At 42.0% G+C, this 17,370-nt stretch overlaps 1 protein-coding gene across 4 annotated transcripts in view; it reads right to left on the reverse strand.

Moving 5' to 3' along the window:
- Positions 1-17,370, reverse strand: part of LOC136862977 (solute carrier family 41 member 1) — an 847,982-nt gene that overhangs the window by 620,786 nt on the left and 209,826 nt on the right. The gene's annotated exons all lie outside the window — the stretch shown is intronic.

The raw sequence follows: 17,370 nt of genomic DNA on the forward strand, positions 1-17,370 counted from the left end.
AAAAATACGTGTTTCTTTATTTTTGACAGCGATCGAAAGTACCAATTTTGAGGTCTGTAATATTTTCAGTTTCTGAGATATAAGTAGCGGTATCCTGATTAAAGGCATTCAACCCATTTTTCACCCTTTTTCACCCTTTTTCACCCCTCCTATTGGGATTGTCTGAAAACAAAAAAATACGTGTTTCCTTATTTTTAAAGAAGATTCTAAACACCAATTTTCACATCTGCAAACTTTTAAAGTTCTGAGATATAGACACACTCATTTTAAAATTTCACCCCCCTTTTCACCCCCTTAGCGACGGAATATCCAAAAATCCTCTCTTAGCGAGCACCTACATTATAATATGAATATATCCCCAAATTTTCATTTCTTTATGTCCAGTAGTTTTGGCTCGGCGATGATGAATCAGTCAGTCAGTCAGTCAGTCAGTCAGGACAAGCTACTTTATATATATAGATGATATGAGTAAAGATGTGGAATCAGAGATAAGGCTTTTTTCAGATGACTTTGTTCTGCATAGAGTAATAAATAAGTTACAAGATTGTGAGCGGCTGAAAAATGACCACGATAATGTTGTGAGATGGACAGCAGGCAATGGTATGATCAACTGGGTTAAAATTCAGGTTGTGAGTTTCACAAATAGAAAAAGTCCTCTCAGTTTTAATTACTGCGTTGATGGGGTGAAAGTTCCTTTTGGAGATCATTGTAAGTATCTAGGTGTTAATACACCGACTGACAGAGCAAATGCAACACCAAGGAGGAGTGGTTCGAAAGGGATGAAAGTTGGGGAAAAAACAGAGTCGGCACGGAAGAATAATTGATGTTTATTTCAAACCGATATGCAGGTTACACAATGCGCACGGCATCGACTCAGTAGGATGTAGGACCACCGCGAGCGGCGATGCACGCAGAAACACGTCGAGGTACAGAGTCAATAAGAGTGCGGATGGTGTCCTGAGGGATGGTTCTCCATTTTCTGTCAACCATTTGCCACAGTTGGTCGTCCGTACGAGGCTGGGGCAGAGTTTGCAAACGGCGTCCAATGAGATCCCACACGTGTTCGATTGGTGAGAGATCCGGAGAGTACGCTGGCCACGGAAGCATCTGTACACCTCGTAGAGCCTGTTGGGAGATGCGAGCAGTGTTTGGGCGGGCATTATCCTGCTGAAACAGAGCATTGGGCTGCCCCTGAAGGTACGGGAGTGCCACCGACCGCAGCACATGCTGCACGTAGCGGTGGGCATTTAACGTGCCTTGAATACGCACTAGAGGTGACGTGGAATCATACGCAATAGCGCCCCAAACCATGATGCCGCGTTGTCTAGCGGTAGGGCGCTCCACAGTTACTGCCGGATTTGACCTTTCTCCACGCCAACGCCACACTCGTCTGCGGTGACTATCACTGACAGAACAGAAGCGTGACTCATCGGAGAACACGACGTTCCGCCATTCCCTCATCCAAGTCGCTCTAGCCCGGCACCATGCCAGGCGTGCACGTCTATGCTGTGGAGTCAATGGTAGTCTTCTGAGCGGACGCCGGGAGTGCAGGCCTCCTTCAACCAATCGACGGGAAATTGTTCTGGTCGATATTAGAACAGCCAGGGTGTCTTGCACATGCTGAAGAATGGCGGTTGACGTGGCGTGCGGGGCTGCCACCGCTTGGCGGCGGATGCGCCGATCCTCGCGTGCTCACGTCACTCGGGCTGCGCCTGGACCCCTCGCACGTGCCACATGTCCCTGCGCCAACCATCTTCGCCACAGGCGCTGCACCGTGGACACATCCCCATGGGTATCGGCTGCGATTTGACGAAGCGACCAACCTGCCCTTCTCAGCCCGATCACCATACCCCTCGTAAAGTCGTCTGTCTTCTGGAAATGCCTCCATTGACGGCGGCCTGGCATTCTTAGCTATACACGTGTCCTGTGGCACACGACAACACGTTCTACAATGACTGTCGGCTGAGAAATCACGGTACGAAGTGGGCCATTCGCCAACGCCGTGTCCCATTTATCGTTCGCTACGTGCGCAGCACAGCGGCGCATTTCACATCATGAGCATACCTCAGTGACGTCAGTCTACCCTGCAATTGGCATAAAGTTCTGACCACTCCTTCTTGGTGTTGCATTTGCTCTGTCAGTCAGTGTATATAAGGAGAGATCTTCATTGGGGTAATCACATAAATGGGATTGTAAATAAAGTGTATAGATCTCTGCACATGGTTATGAGGGTGTTTAGGGGTTGTAGTAAGGATGGAAAGGAGAGTGCATATAAATCTCTGGTAAGACCCCAACTAGAGTATGGTTCCAGTGTATGGGACCCTCACCAGGATTACCTGATTCAAGAACTGGAAAAAATCCAAAGAAAAGCAGCTCGATTTGTTCTGGGTGATTTCCGACAAAATAGTAGCGTTACAAAAATGTTGCAATGTTTGCGTTGGGAAGAATTGAGAGAAAGAAGAAGAGCTGCTCGACTAAGTGGTACGTTCCGAGCTGTCAGCGGAGAGATGGCGTGGAATGACATTAGTAGACGAATAAGTTTTATATTGGCGTTTATAAAAGTAGGAAAGTTCACAATATGAAGATAAAGTTGGAATTTAAGAGGACAAACTGGGGCAAATATTCATCTATAGGAAGGGGAGTTAGGGATTGGAATAACTTACCAAGGGAGATGTTCAATAAATTTCCAATTTCTTCGAAATCATTTAGGAAAAGGCTAGGAAAGCAACAGATAGGGAATCTGCCACCTGGGCGACTGCCCTAAATGCAGATTAGTATTGATTGATTGATTGTGATTGCAGAGATCAATAACTTTTTTTTTTTTTTTTTTTTTTTTTTTTTTTTTTTTTTGCTATTTTGCTTTACGTCGCACCGACACAGATATGTCTTACGGCGACGTTGGGATAGGAAAGGCCTAGGAATTGGAAGGAAGCGGCCGTGGCCTTAAGTAAGGTACAGCCCCGGCATTTGCCTGGTGTGAAAATGGGAAACCACGGAAAACCATCTTCAGGGCTGCCGACAGTGGGGCTCGAACCCACTATCTCCCGATTACTGGATACTGGCCGCAGTTAAGCGACTGCAGCTATCGAGCTCGGTGAGATCAATAACTACAGAATTACGAGAACTACTATTCGTCGCCTCGGGTGGCTACATAGTACTAATCGTAGCCATCATGAGATTTTTCCAGGGATTCAGTGTTTGAATCATCTTATTATTATTATTATTATTATTATTATTATTATTATTATTATTATTATTATTATGTTTCTTGTTTAAAGGGGCCTAACAGCTAGGTCATCGGCCCTTAATGGTACGAGGTGCAAGGAATGTTGTATGTTGGGTATGCAGCCCGAAGGCTGGTTTGATCCTCTGCAGCTCCGCCAACAGCTGTCAAACAGCCTAGGCGTCACTGAAGAGGCGTACTAGGGAAATTAGGAGTGAAGTAGTTTCCCGTTGCTTTCCTCACTGAGCCAGCCATTGCTATTACACATCGGTCTGCCAAGCCCACTGAAATGAAGCACCAACCGACCCTATGAGCAATATCTTCACACCATTCATAACAGGGACTGGCTGCATAAAGAATGGTATTACTAGCATCGCTCATACCTCAGTCACTTTCATATTGTCAAAGCCAAGGATGAGACTGAGACAGGTCAATAAAAGTAACAAATTTGATATAGCCCATACAGAAGACAGTGCACTGTAAACACTACATCTTGCCAGCAAAGGCATGGTGCAAGGAAATGACACGATAATTAAAACTTCGAAATATATCCACTGACTAGGATCTAAAACGAATGATGACGAAAAAAAAGACCATGAATCCAAAACAGTCATTGGATCCAACTCACAATTCCTTATTTTCTGAGATGATGATTGTTGTCCAAAGGGGTCCAAAATCTAGGTCAATGACCCCTCCTAATGGTAGTGGTCACTGGTAAAGCAGAACCATGATATTCCCCCTATAGTGGTACTAATCACAGGTAACGTAGACTCGCTGTGTTCCTCGCATGGTGGTACTAATCACAGGCACGTCTCCTACAAAGGCACCATTCACAGAAAACACAAATCCATGGTGTTTCGCACAAGCAACGCAGACCCATGGTATTCCTCACACATTGGGACTAATCACAGGCCACGTATCCTCATGGTGTTGCTCACACAGTGGTACTAACCATAGGCAATGTAGGCTCACGGTGTATCACAAATTATGGTAACATCCACAGGCAACACAAACCCATGAGTAGTACGCGCTATGTATGTTCTAAAAAGTGGGTGATACGCCAGCATTTCCCCATGCTTTTGGCTCGAAATTTGAATTTTTGCGGAGTCAGCATTTTTTATGCAGGCAAGGTTATTGACCCCTAGTCAATGACGTCATTGTGACATCAAACCTTATCTACGTGAATAGGCCTGACCTCACATAGGTAAGGTTATGACGTCACGATGACGTCTTAACATAACCTGCAACCACGGACGCTAACCTAACCTCATTGAGTTAGGGTTAAGGAACGCGGTTTTGGTTTTTAGGGAGGCTGGAGAGAGTCCTATCCTCCATCCCTAGAGCTACCTCCCAGCTCCCTACCAAAAATAGGGGAAGGGTGAGAGAGAGATTGCTCTCTCTCACCTCCCAGATGACCACCTCCCTGTCCTCGACCAAAAAATATTGCCGGCTTCTTAGCCAGACAAGGCCGCGTTCCCTTGCGGGAACTGACAGCCGATCACTCTATGCACTGACTTTTATTGCATGGCTGTGCGGGTGGGGATGCGGGTGGAGCTTGGGGGGGATGCTAGTGCACCTGCGCGCTAACAGATCTCTCTCGCGGCGACTTGGCAAATTATTGTGTGGGGGAGGGGAGACATATCAGCGCACTATCGCGGCGTCTTCGTGAGTTACTGTAAACAAATATCCTGCTAAAGAAATAACAGTGCACTCTTAGGACGATTTTCGTGAGTTACTGTAAACAAATGACTAACAGATCCCGCTAGAGACACGAACGCGGCTAAGAAGAAACGCTGCCTAGCAACTGGTTGGTAAAATGGGTAACAGATCGCGCACTAGAAGTTAATTCACTGTTTTCTGATTGTTATTGCATGCAAACAAGATGACTGACACGCGGATCCCGGGTTCGATAAGGACACGGCCGCTCCCTCCCCACTCCTACAGTGAGTTGGTCGTGCGGTTAGGTAAAGGCAGCTGTAAGCTTCTATCCACGAGATAGCGAGTTTGAACCCTATTGATGATAGCCATGAAGATGGTTTTCCAGTAAGGAGCATCACTTACGTAGACTGAATGGCAGGACACAGCTATGCGCGCGTAGTCAACAACCCAGGCCCTTAAGAAGGATAGTGAAGGAAAACGGAAGGAAGCGGTTGTAGCTGCCTAGTAGAGACTTGTTAAGTCATAGAAAACCACTTCGAGGATGGATAAAGTGTGAGTCGAACGCATCTCTACTTAGTTGAGCACCTGGCCAGAGTTCACTACATTTTAGGCCTTGTACCACTATGTAAATTTCGTAACACAACTTCGAATTTAACACATTGTACATACGTTATGTATAGTCGTATAATAATTATAATAATAATGGCGGGACTGAGCATGTGTCATACTAAGGTCATGCTGTTTTAACATGCAGTGATCACGTCGACATGGTTATGCATGTTTAGACTTGTTCGTTATCAAGGTCACTCTCTAGTAAACTCGAGCCTTTATATATGCTTTAAGTGAGAATATTTTATTTAGTCTATAAGATACTGTGATATAGAGTAGAGCGCTTTATTCTATAATGACAAGAATATTTATAGTCGTTGTACGAGGCTTTTAAGTGATCGAGAATAGATTTGTGTTTAGAGGGGTGGCTGTGTTAGATTACACTGTGCTGTGGGCGCCAAAATCCGTCAGTTTAGTATTTAGCCCACCTTTCCCTTTCTGTTTGCAAACAGATGAAGACAAAAAGCAGACCCAATGGACAGAAAAAAGTGTAGGCCTTAAGTGGGAAGGAAAAATAATACCTTATCGCTATCTGGCTATGATCATGAACGCTCATTTGTCAAGAACAGACCTTGTTTTCTAAAGGGTTGCGTGAGTATCTACCATCAACATGTGAAATTATCGACATGCATGAATTATGATGTCCATCATTTAAAACTTTTCACAATGAGCATAGTGGAGGGACAATTAAACCGTCTTTACCAAATGTGTGCATGCTCTTTGATTGGTTGCGTTGCAGTGCATGCCGGGAGATGAACAACATATGTAAATTGCAGTGTCGATATGACGTCAGTGTGATGGAAACATTTGTAAGGACACTATGTCATTTCTATCTGATACTAAGTGTAACGCAGTTGAAAAAGCAATTGTAAAGTATTATTCTTGCAATAAAAATCTAAACACTTTTACTGAAGAAGAGTTAAAGGCATTACGAAAAGCATTTCTAGTGAATGTAGCTGTAAATGCTGTAAAGAAATTGGGAGAAAGTGCCTCGTGAGTGGACACAAGATCCTGTTTTTTCAGAGCTTAAAACGTGCAGTCTAGATCATGACTTACTTGACTTATTTCCTGTTGCTCCTCCTGGAGCATAGGGCTTCCGTGAAACACTTCCATCTGTTCATATTGTTGGCTTACCTCTTCACTTCATTCCAAGTTTTTCCCACTGTTAGACATTCCTCTTCGATCGTCCTTTTCCAAGTCTTCTTCGGACGTCCGCGCTTTCTAGCGCCTTGGGGGTTCCAGTCGAGCGCTGTCTTTTCAATGGCTCCAGCGGGCTTCCTTAAAGTATGTCCTATCCAACGCCATTTGCTCTCCCTTATCTGCATTTCAATTGGCTGCTGGTTAGTTTCTTCCCATAGATCTTCATTTGAAATAACATCCGGCCATCTTCTGTTGATGATACGTCTTAGACAGCGATTCACGAAGACTTGCAGCTGTATAGTCGTCTTCTGGGTAACTTTCCACGTTTCACAGATGTAAATCAGAACGGACTTAACATTTGTGTTAAAAAGTCGTAGCTTAGTTTCTCTATAAATGTTCTTGTTTTTCCATATAGGATACAGTTGAACAAAAGCACCATTTGCTTTCCCGATACGACTCTTAATGTTGTCTTCTGCTCCTCCAGTCGTAGTAACCATACTCCCAAGGTATACTACTTGTTCTACCTCTTTATCATCTATGGACAATTTATCAACAATCTTGGAATTGACCCTCATCTCCTTGGTCTTATTAATATTTATTTTAAGTCCAGCATCCTCTACCTCCTCCTTCAACCGCTTAATCTTCTCTTCCATATCTCTGAACCGTTGAGCCAGTAGGCAGATGTCATCTGCAAAAACAAGGTCTTCTAACCTATCTTGTAAGCCCCACTGGATCCCCCTTTTCCGACCTCGATACACTCTCCTGAGCACACTATCCAGCACAAGTAGGAAAAGCGTCGGAGAAGGAATACAGCCCTGTTGAACTCCCGAGGTCACATCTATTGATTCAGTAAGATCTCCCATATGCTGAACCTGACATTTATAACCCTCGTACATATCCTTTATAATATTCAGAATCTTTTGTGGTATACCGTATTCTTCAAGTGTTTGCCACATAACTCTTCTATTTACAGAGTCGAAGGCCTTCTCAAAATCAATGAAAGTCAAGTAGAGAGTGTTCTGCCATTCTGTACGTTGTTCCAAGATGATTCTCAAAGTGTTTATGAGATCGACACAGCTACGGTGTTTACGAAAACCAGCCTGTTCCCTTCTAAGGCGCAATTCCACAACATCCTTCATCTGCTCTAAAATGATCCTTGAAAGCACCTTACTTGGTACCGACAACAATGTAATTCCTCTCCAGTTATCACACTTAGTAATATTCCCTTTCTTTGGTATCTTAATAATCAGGCCTTTCTTCCATTCAGCTGGTAGCTTTTCTCCATTCCAGATGCTTTCCAACAGGGGGTGCAATAATTTTGCCAAGGTCTCAATATCTGCTTTAAGTATTTCTAGCGCGATATTATCCATACCGGGTGCTTTTCCAGTCCTTATCTGTTTCTAGGCCTTCTATATTTCTGAACAAGTTTGAGGATGTAAATTTATTCTTGGGTCACTATCTACTGGTTCCATTTGTTGGTTATAATTCTGTTCTGTATCTCTATTGAGCAACTCTGAGAAATGTTCCTTCCATCCCTGTAGCTGTTCTTCCCGGGTGGTCAGTAGTTCACCTCTCTTGTTTTTAATGGTTTATTCCTGATAAATCCTCTCCTTGACAGTTTCTTTGTGATACTATACAATTCCTTAGCATCTCCCCTTGCTGATGCCTCTTCTGCCATTCGTGCTTGTTCATCTACCCACTGTATCTGATCTTTTCTTACACTTTTCTTCACACTCTTATCAGCTCCCACATATTCCTTTTGTGCTGCGGCTTTCTGTTGTCTTGTTTTACACATATTAATTTTTGCCTTAACTAGCTTTCTAGCCTCTATTTTTTTCAAGTATCATCAGACATCCATTCCTTCACCTTCTCACTAACATCTAAATATGTGTCCTTGACTTCCTTCCATGATAATTCAACATCCATCATAAGTTCTGGTTCGACAGCAAGAGCTTCAAAGTGGTTTCTTATTTCTATCTGGAATTCTTTCCTTTTACTTTCATCTTGCAATTTACCTGAATCAAATTTCTTGTTTTGCCTTTCAAATTTCCTTCCACTTGCCACAATTTTCATTTTAAACTCTGCAACTACCAGTTGATGATCACTTCCAATATCTGCCCCTCTTTTATTTCTAACATCAGTCATTGATCTTCTAAACATTCTACTTATGGCAATGTGGTCTATCTGGTTTTCTGTAACCTGATCTGGCGACACCCATGTAATCTTATGGCATCGCTTATGAGGGAATAAAGTGGCACCCACTACCAAATCATGGCTAGCACAGAAATCAATGAAAAGCTCCCCATTTTCGTTACAGTCCCCAACTCCATGCACTCCCATAATTTGTTCCAGTCCCTCATTGTTAGAACCAACCTTTGCATTTAAAACCCCCATCACAATAATAATATCTCTCTTTCCAACTTTCTTAATAGTCTCATTTAGCTGGCAGTAGAATTCTTCCTTTTTTCAATCTCTGACATTTCTGTAGGAGCATAACACTGGATCACAATCACATTGCGAACCCGGGTCTTAAATCGAGCTGTCATCAGTCTTTCTGAGATGGGTTTCCAATCAAGGAGGCTCCTCTTTGGAGTTTCATTCAATAGCAATCCTACACCTTCTCTATGTTCTGCATCCTCCCCCATTTGCCCAGAATACAGGAATGTGCACCTATTAAGAGTCTGTATTTCTCCAAAGTCTGGCCACCGTACTTCCCTTAATCCAAGGATATCCAGCCTGTATTCCTCCATCACTTTAGCCACTTGCTTCAATTTACTGCTCTCTCTGTCTCTCTCTCAGGGTTCTGAAATTCCAAAAACCTATTCTAGTTTTCCGTTTCATGCCAAAAGTCGTCAACTTATTATCCATCCGGTTGTGTTTCACTTCGGTTTCTTTAATAGTTTATATTTAAGACTGTGCGAGTTATTAGTCCACAGCAGCCCGAGCTTGGTGGTGGAACTGCCACCTAAGCCTCCAAGCCTGCCGTTTTCTGTAGGGGTTGTCACCCTTAGCCTTTGAAGATCCCTCTTCACCACAAGGCAGTGGTTCCTCGTGTTTCTCTAAACCCCACGCTTAGCGCGTGCCAGATTTGCCGTTCCAAAAGTATCCTTTTCAGCCGCATATGCCATTGAGGACTTCACCAGAGCCCCGTTAGCCGTCACTTTTCAGGGTTCGTGTAGGGCCTTCACAGCTACCGTAGCTGTCATGGGGCACACACAGTCCCCGCTGTACATCACCCCTGCAGGCAATCCCTTACTTCATGCCGTTGCCCAGCTCCCATGACGTGGACGAGGGGTTGGACTTATTGGAGGCAGTCTACATCATGAACAAGTAAATTTAACCAAGAGACCTTCAGTGAGGCAGTGTCGTGCGTGTCAACTGATTAAACTGTATCACGAACCTAAAACTAACGTGATGCATTTACTTCTGAACATTTACCATGGCTTCGAAGGAATCATACACGCAGACACAGAAAAATATGAAGAGACGTGTTGGGAGAAAGGTGAAGAATCATGCTGGGCACGGGCTCATCAATAAAGCAATTGATCTTCTTCCTTTCCAGCTTCATCTTCCTACCTACCAATAATGTTGTCCTCACACTAATCTCGTTGTTCGCTTAGCGCGTGGTGATCCCGGTATTAGTACGTTGGATGCTGCTTGCAAAGACCACGACCTTGTTTACCTTACTAGTAAACGTAAAAGCAAGACTGAAATGAGACGTGTTTATAGCTGATAAAAATCTGCTTCGTAAAACTATGCAGCATGTGTCATCTAATGCTACACTTGCTGAAAAAACCTCAGCGCTTATCGTTGTCGGTGCAATGAAAGGAAAACTGTCACTGGGTGGTGACATTTAAAAAGCGAAGACAGCAGAAATAATCCATGTAAGGAAGGACAAAACAGATTTACTTGAAAGAAAAATGTATATATACTAAAATCAAAACGATTTGTGAAACATAATGCAGGTGATGTTCGATTTTTTAATGTTAATCCTACCCTACACCATGTCCTAAATTAACTAGTAGTAATGTTGTTGACTTAATCACTCCGTGGCTCAGGCGTCAGCGCGCCGGCCTCTCATCGCTGGGTTCCGTGGTTCACTCCATGTGAGATTTATGCTGGACAAAGCGGAGTGCGCGACAGGTTTTTCTCCGGGTAATCCCGTTTTCCCTGTCATACTTCATTCCAGCAACACTCTCCAATTCATTTTCAACTGTCATTCATTAATCATTGCCCCGAAGGAGTGCGACAGTCTTCGGCAGCCGGCATAATTCCTATCCTCGCCGCTAGATGGGGGTTTCATTCATTCCATCCCTGAACCAGTTAAATGACTGGAAACAGGCTGTGAATTTTCATTTGATTGATATTGACTTTCAAGTTTAAACTTGTCCTATGCAATAGAAGAGAGGTAGAGGTTCTAGAATAAAGAAATTAAAGATTTAAAGTGCATCCTCTTTATTAATCCATGAATTGAAGTTGTTATTAAAACGAAGCCATTTGACGTACAGTTTATTTCCACAACGATGAATAACACGTTCGATTAAATAGTGATGAGGATATTTTGTTTTCTGTAGTTCTTCGATGTAGAATCCTCCTTCAATAGGTTCTCCTGAATAAATACGTAACTGGGTTAGTAAGCTTAACACTGCTGATTTGAAAGAAAATATGTGCTCCAGTCAGGCGTGTATCCTTTTGTAAAGATAGAGTTGTGTTTGCTGATGCGAACGAAATTACATTTTCTAAAGCGATAACCGTACGGATCAGCCGTTTTGATTACAAGATGAATAGCATCTGAACGTGGTGTATCCTTAGTAACATAACGTGGCTTCGTGCCGAGAGTGCGATGAGGTGCATCGTTGTAGGTAGACACGAATCTAGGTAGCAGTTCAATCCAACGATAAGAACTTTTTGCTGTAAATTCTTGCTACATCTTGGTTTTGAGTACAATTAATGCGTTCTGCAACACTTACCTTGAGATTGCTGTACGTAGAGTAGTGATGAATGCCAAGTGATTTGAGGTAAGAAGTAAAATCCTTGTTGTAAAACTCTTTACTTGGTCGGTATCAAGAAGCCTTGGGCAGTGCTTCGATTGTTCAACAATATGTTTAAATGTGTCTTTCAGTTGAGCTGCTGACTTAGAACGCACATGTTGTGCAAAAATAAACTTAGAGTACACATCGATGACAGTAAGTAGATACTAATACCCATTATTGCTAGAGGTATATGGAACCATTTCTACAAAGTCTGCTTGCCAAAGATCATCCTTTCCGCGTGTAATAAGGCGTCTGCGATAGTAGGTGCGACAAGCTGGCTTAAGTAACTCGTGTGCGATGCTTATCTTTATGGGCGTAGCTTATCTTGACGAGCCATTACTGAATAATACACGCATGTCGTAAATCTCTCTCTATTTCTAGAATGCCTGGTTTGTGACCTGTGTGACCAGCATCTTACGAAGCTCTAAGAAGTTGTAATCGTTCTACGAGTAAGTTAGGGTCATTCCAGTATCTTACGTCTGCATACGACAACAAAGGCTTGTAGATAACATCAAGACCACGAGCTGTCGGTCGATGTGAAGAAAACAGCTTAGAAATAAACTCTCAATACTTGCGACTCTTATTCACATTTACAGCTTCTGTCCTCTTGTATATACGTCGTGTTGCGTCAGTAGCAAAATGTATTGCTTTATAATTTTTAAGATCTTGTGAAATTATATCCTTGTCGGGTGTTCGTGAGAAAGGAAGTTGTAAGGGACCTTTAGTGGGTTTGTAGGTAACACCTTTTTACGGTGGGACTGTTGCCATTAATCTTATCATTTGCATTATCTACCAGTTTTCTTCATAGCGAATACCGTAGGTTGTGTCAGTTTTGTTCTGTAAAGCGTTTTTCTATATAAGGAACAGAGAGTGATCCACAGGTATTTGAATAACAGTCTTAAACTGATTAACCGAGCTGGATAGCTGCAGTCGCTTAAGTGCGGCCAGTATCCAGTATTCGGGAGATAGTAGGTTCGAACCCCACTGTCGGCAGCCCTGAAAATGGGTTTCCGTGGCTTCCCATTTTCACACCAGGCAAATGCTGGGGCTGTACCTTAATAAAGGCCACGGCCGTTTCCTTCCCACTCCTAGCCCTTTCCTGTCCCATCGTCGCCGTAAGACCTACCTGTGTCGGTGCGACGTAAAACAACTAGCAAAAAAAATTAAACTGATTACGATACTCTGGTGTGATCATAACCTCAGACAAAGAAGGCAGATCTTGTGTTGATGTAGTAGGTGTTTCAGCAATAACATGTGTAGTTACAAACTTAACTCGCTTAGATGGTAAAGTAACGTTAAGATCTTCTTCCTCGTCCTCTTCTTCATCCCTATCCTGCTTTTCTTCCTCTTCTTCAAGCTTTTCTTGTTCTCGCTTCTCATTGTCATGAGATGTTTGCATAGATACAGAACTTTTAGTAGACTTGGGCAATGAAATAGAATTTAATTTTTTTATGGTGAACCTATTTGCGTTTTCAGAAATAAATCGGTGTCTGCTTGAATACGTTTAAGCACTTTAAATTTTCGACGACTATTGTTTCGAGCACGGATTGTATGTTTTGTAATCTCTGCTGGATGTTGATATGATGACGGTTTTTAATCAAGTGGAGTCTGTAACTCTGTTTTGATGCATGTAAAATGATCAAGCCCCATGCGATTCCGGCCATTTTGAACATCACTGTCATTATAAATAACTAAAAAGCCGTAACGATGTGATGACCAGCATGTAACACACAGACGTTTAAATTCATTGAATGACATATCAGTGTTAACATGATCATCATACACATGCCGCATGTTGCGCTCATCTTGCTGGAAAAGCACAATAATATTTGCGTATCAACTGCTTAAGCACACGAGAATATGTTCGACATAAATAGAAGCTATCTACATTTTTATAACGTGCTATACAAAAGTATGCGCTAATAACGTTTTGCTGTTCTGTAGCGACGTCGTCAAAGATCATAAGAGAATTGGGAAGCACATCATCCGGTGACGGTACTTGCTCATGTGCATTAAATTTAAAAGAAATATTTCAAACCAGGTCTAACTAGATCGTGCATTACAATTTGTAGAATAATTGGGCTTATATAGTGGTTCATAGAGTGACTTGGCGAAAACGAAAATATTCTCGAAGCGTATGCCATTTAAGGAGGTAAAAGATTCGTCTTCCCGCGTCCCGGTGAGCCAGTTATAATACATCGAATAGTGAAAGGAAATGAAATGCCGTATGACTTTTAGTGCCGGGAGTGTCCAAGAACATGTTCGGCCCGCCAGGTGAAGGTCTTTTTGATTTGACGCCGGTAGGCGACCTGCGCGTTGTGATGAAGATGAAATGATGAAGACGACACATACACCCAGCCCCGTGCCAGAGAAATTAACCAATAATGGTTAAAATTCCAGAACCTGCCGGGAATTGAACCCAGGACCCCTGTGACCAAAGGCCAGCACGCTACCCATTTAGTCATGGAGCCGGTAGTGAAAGGAAACAATGTTCCATGACGTCTTTGTGCAGTTGTACCAGAATGTTGTAAGAGATGCGACACTATGTCACTATCAGGTAGTGTGTCTTGCTGCTTAATAATCTTCATGCTAACTGAATAATGAAGTAGTCCGTAATAACATATATCAAATGGAACAACAAGTAAATGTCATGTCATAAATCGCTCTTGACGAGTGAAGTCGCGTACAGGATGGTGAAACAACGATATCCAAACGTTATGAAGAAGAAATCTGTTGAATGGAAAGAACTTGCAAAGGCTGCACGAAAAGCTATTCGATGGAAATACAATTCGCAAGTGGCCATTATTAAGTTAATACGCGCAGCAAGAGCGAGAATTCCTCCAAAGAGTAGAGCAATGTTTTGTAAATATGCACGAAACAAAGGGGATTTCTTGCGACACTGTTGGCTGGACCAGCAGCTTAAGGGTCTTTGCTGGGTGGTGCTAGTGCTGTAGCAAGAACTATTAAGGCTGTAAAAGAAGCGAAGCAACAATTGAAAGAGAGTGAACGTCATAACAAGACAATGGAGGCAATTGCATTACGAGGCAAATGCGAACACACAATGCTAGCGCCATACAAAAAATGGCTTGGCATCTACATATCACCAAAGAACGTCTACTGAATGCACTGCCACATTGAGCTCTAACCCACGAAGAAGTTTTTACGTTTGCTAAACAAATAGGAATTCATTTTTTTCGAGGTGTGTATATGCGCGATCAACTACCAGCATACCCACGTGAACGTGAGAGTTCTGTAATTAACTTAGCCAACATTTGCGTACCTGGAACTCATTACTTTGCCTACGTAAATCTAAAGTATGGTATTTCGGTAGCTAAGGAAAATTACCCCTCCATTTAACTCATATGTTATTTCGGAAGCAGTGCAGATATTGTTTACAATAAAAACCGTGTGCGAAAATTCATTACACGCATGTGTGGACGATTATGTCTTATATCAAACCCAGACAGTAGACAAATAACATCAGGGAGCACATGATGACCAACGGTGTAAGAACGTTCGCTGTACGTGGAGAAGGATCTGAAACAACCGTCTACTGTAATCCACCGATCGAACTCGGTCATCAGCCGCATAGTCTTGGACTTATGTCGTTTGAAAGCTACAATAAAATCTATAATGTGCGCGATGGCGTAGACAAGTTCTACTACGATAAGCATGTGCTAACGCTACCGTGAAGCAATTATTCAGTAGACGATATTCACGACTACATTGAAAGTTAATTAATTGAACACTTTAGTAATGAGAGTTTTAGTAATAATAATCATAAGTTCTCAATTACTGTGAGCAACATCACACAAGTGTGTTATTGAGTGTTCATTCAAGATTGGCTTCAAATCACAATCCGATTCGATTGGACTATTGCTTGGATTTTCACTAAGAGAGCTCATACCGAACGTACATTATGAGTCTGAACAACCTTAGGCTTGTGAATACACATAATCAGCTTATTAATTTAGATCGACACACGTATGTAGCGTACAAACTTCATCTTAAACCACTATGAAAAAATCTATAAAACCCAGTGTACATTCAGGAGACATACTACATGTTTGCGAAGACTGAACGAGTTAACAGATGACCATAAGCAGATTCTTCAAAGTTCCGGTTATATCCTACTAAAATAAAATGGAAGAAATTCTAGACAGAGTAGAAACTCACGAAGGTATAGTACGAAGTGAGCTTCATTCTTATCAACCTTCTACTTTTGGACTCAGTAACAATGATGAAATTCTCTTTATCATTAATCAGCAAGATGTATTCACCATACCACACGAAATCTACCTCTATATTGAAGGACGCATAGATAAGGCAGATATAAGTGGACCAAGCACATCTCAACTAAACAACCATACGCTCTTTTCTGAAGCGCGTTATGAAGTAAATAATTTAGAAATACATATATCGAAGAATGTTGGTATTACAAGTGCAATGAAACTCTACCCTTCTTATAGTGATGAAGAAGGCAACTTTTCCGGATGGCGGGATGGTGTCCGAAAACTAATAACTGGATGATTAATCAAGACGCTATTTTTCTGGTATGTTATCATTAAAACATATTCACGGCTTTGCTGATGATTGTAGATGTATTATAATCAACGCAAAACAAGAGCTAATTCTAATTCGTGATCGAAGTGATTACAATTATCTTTAAGCAGTAGAATCACCAGTAGACTCGAAAATTGCTCTTCATCGTATATTGTGGAGGATTCCACATGTAACATTATCTGATCGAGAAAACTTCAATTGCTCAAGATTGTAGAAAATGATGCACCATTATCTATACGTTTTCTAAGTTGGGAGCTGCATGAGTATCCTGTGTTACTACCTACAAACAAGTATAGCTGGGCCGTTAAAACGTCACGTTTTACTGAAACGCCTTTATATATTATTTGTGGATTTTAAACCCATCGTAAATTCAACCATGAAAAAGATAGCTCACAGTTTGGTCACTGTAAATTAAGGAATATTAGACTATATCTCAACGGAATTACGTATCCCTACGAAAACATGGACATTAATTTTGAGAAAAATAAATTTGGGTTGCCCTATGACATGTTTTGTAAATTCCAATCATCGTATTCACAGAAATAATATCAAACGCCATTTTCGCCTGAAGAATTTAAAAACAAAACACCGATTATTGTTATAGACTGCTCTTATAATGAAGTATCTATAAGAGAATCTCCTGTCGATATTCGCTTAGAATTTGAAACATCTGAAAAGATTCCTGCTAACACAACAGCCTATCGTGTTGTTATTCATATGAGTGATGTCACCATCTACTATCGAATGGGCCGATGACCTAGATGTTAGGTCCCTTTAAACAACAAGCCACTATCGAATGTTGTTACAAGACTATCAGTAAGGATAGCCCTTCATCATGATCATTAGTGTGCGCTTCTGCACCGTCACTATGGAACCGAAAGAAGAAAGACTGCACGGTTACAGACAATCGTCTTGATAACAAACAAAACTGTGAATGAGCATCCTGTTTTCCTACTAGCGAAACTAATACGCTACATCTTATTTACCTCACTCAAGTAAGTGAGGCTATTATGATGTTGTATGAAGACAGAACCTTTTATCAGATGCCAAAATATCTGATTCAGTGTTTACCACCAGGATTTTTATCTACGTACGCTGCTACCTTCGTAGATGCTTTTTGGGACATCCTACCTCTCCACAGTA

Source organism: Anabrus simplex, chromosome 2 (genome assembly GCF_040414725.1).
Source record: "Anabrus simplex isolate iqAnaSimp1 chromosome 2, ASM4041472v1, whole genome shotgun sequence".
Classification (NCBI taxonomy): domain Eukaryota; kingdom Metazoa; phylum Arthropoda; class Insecta; order Orthoptera; family Tettigoniidae; genus Anabrus; species Anabrus simplex.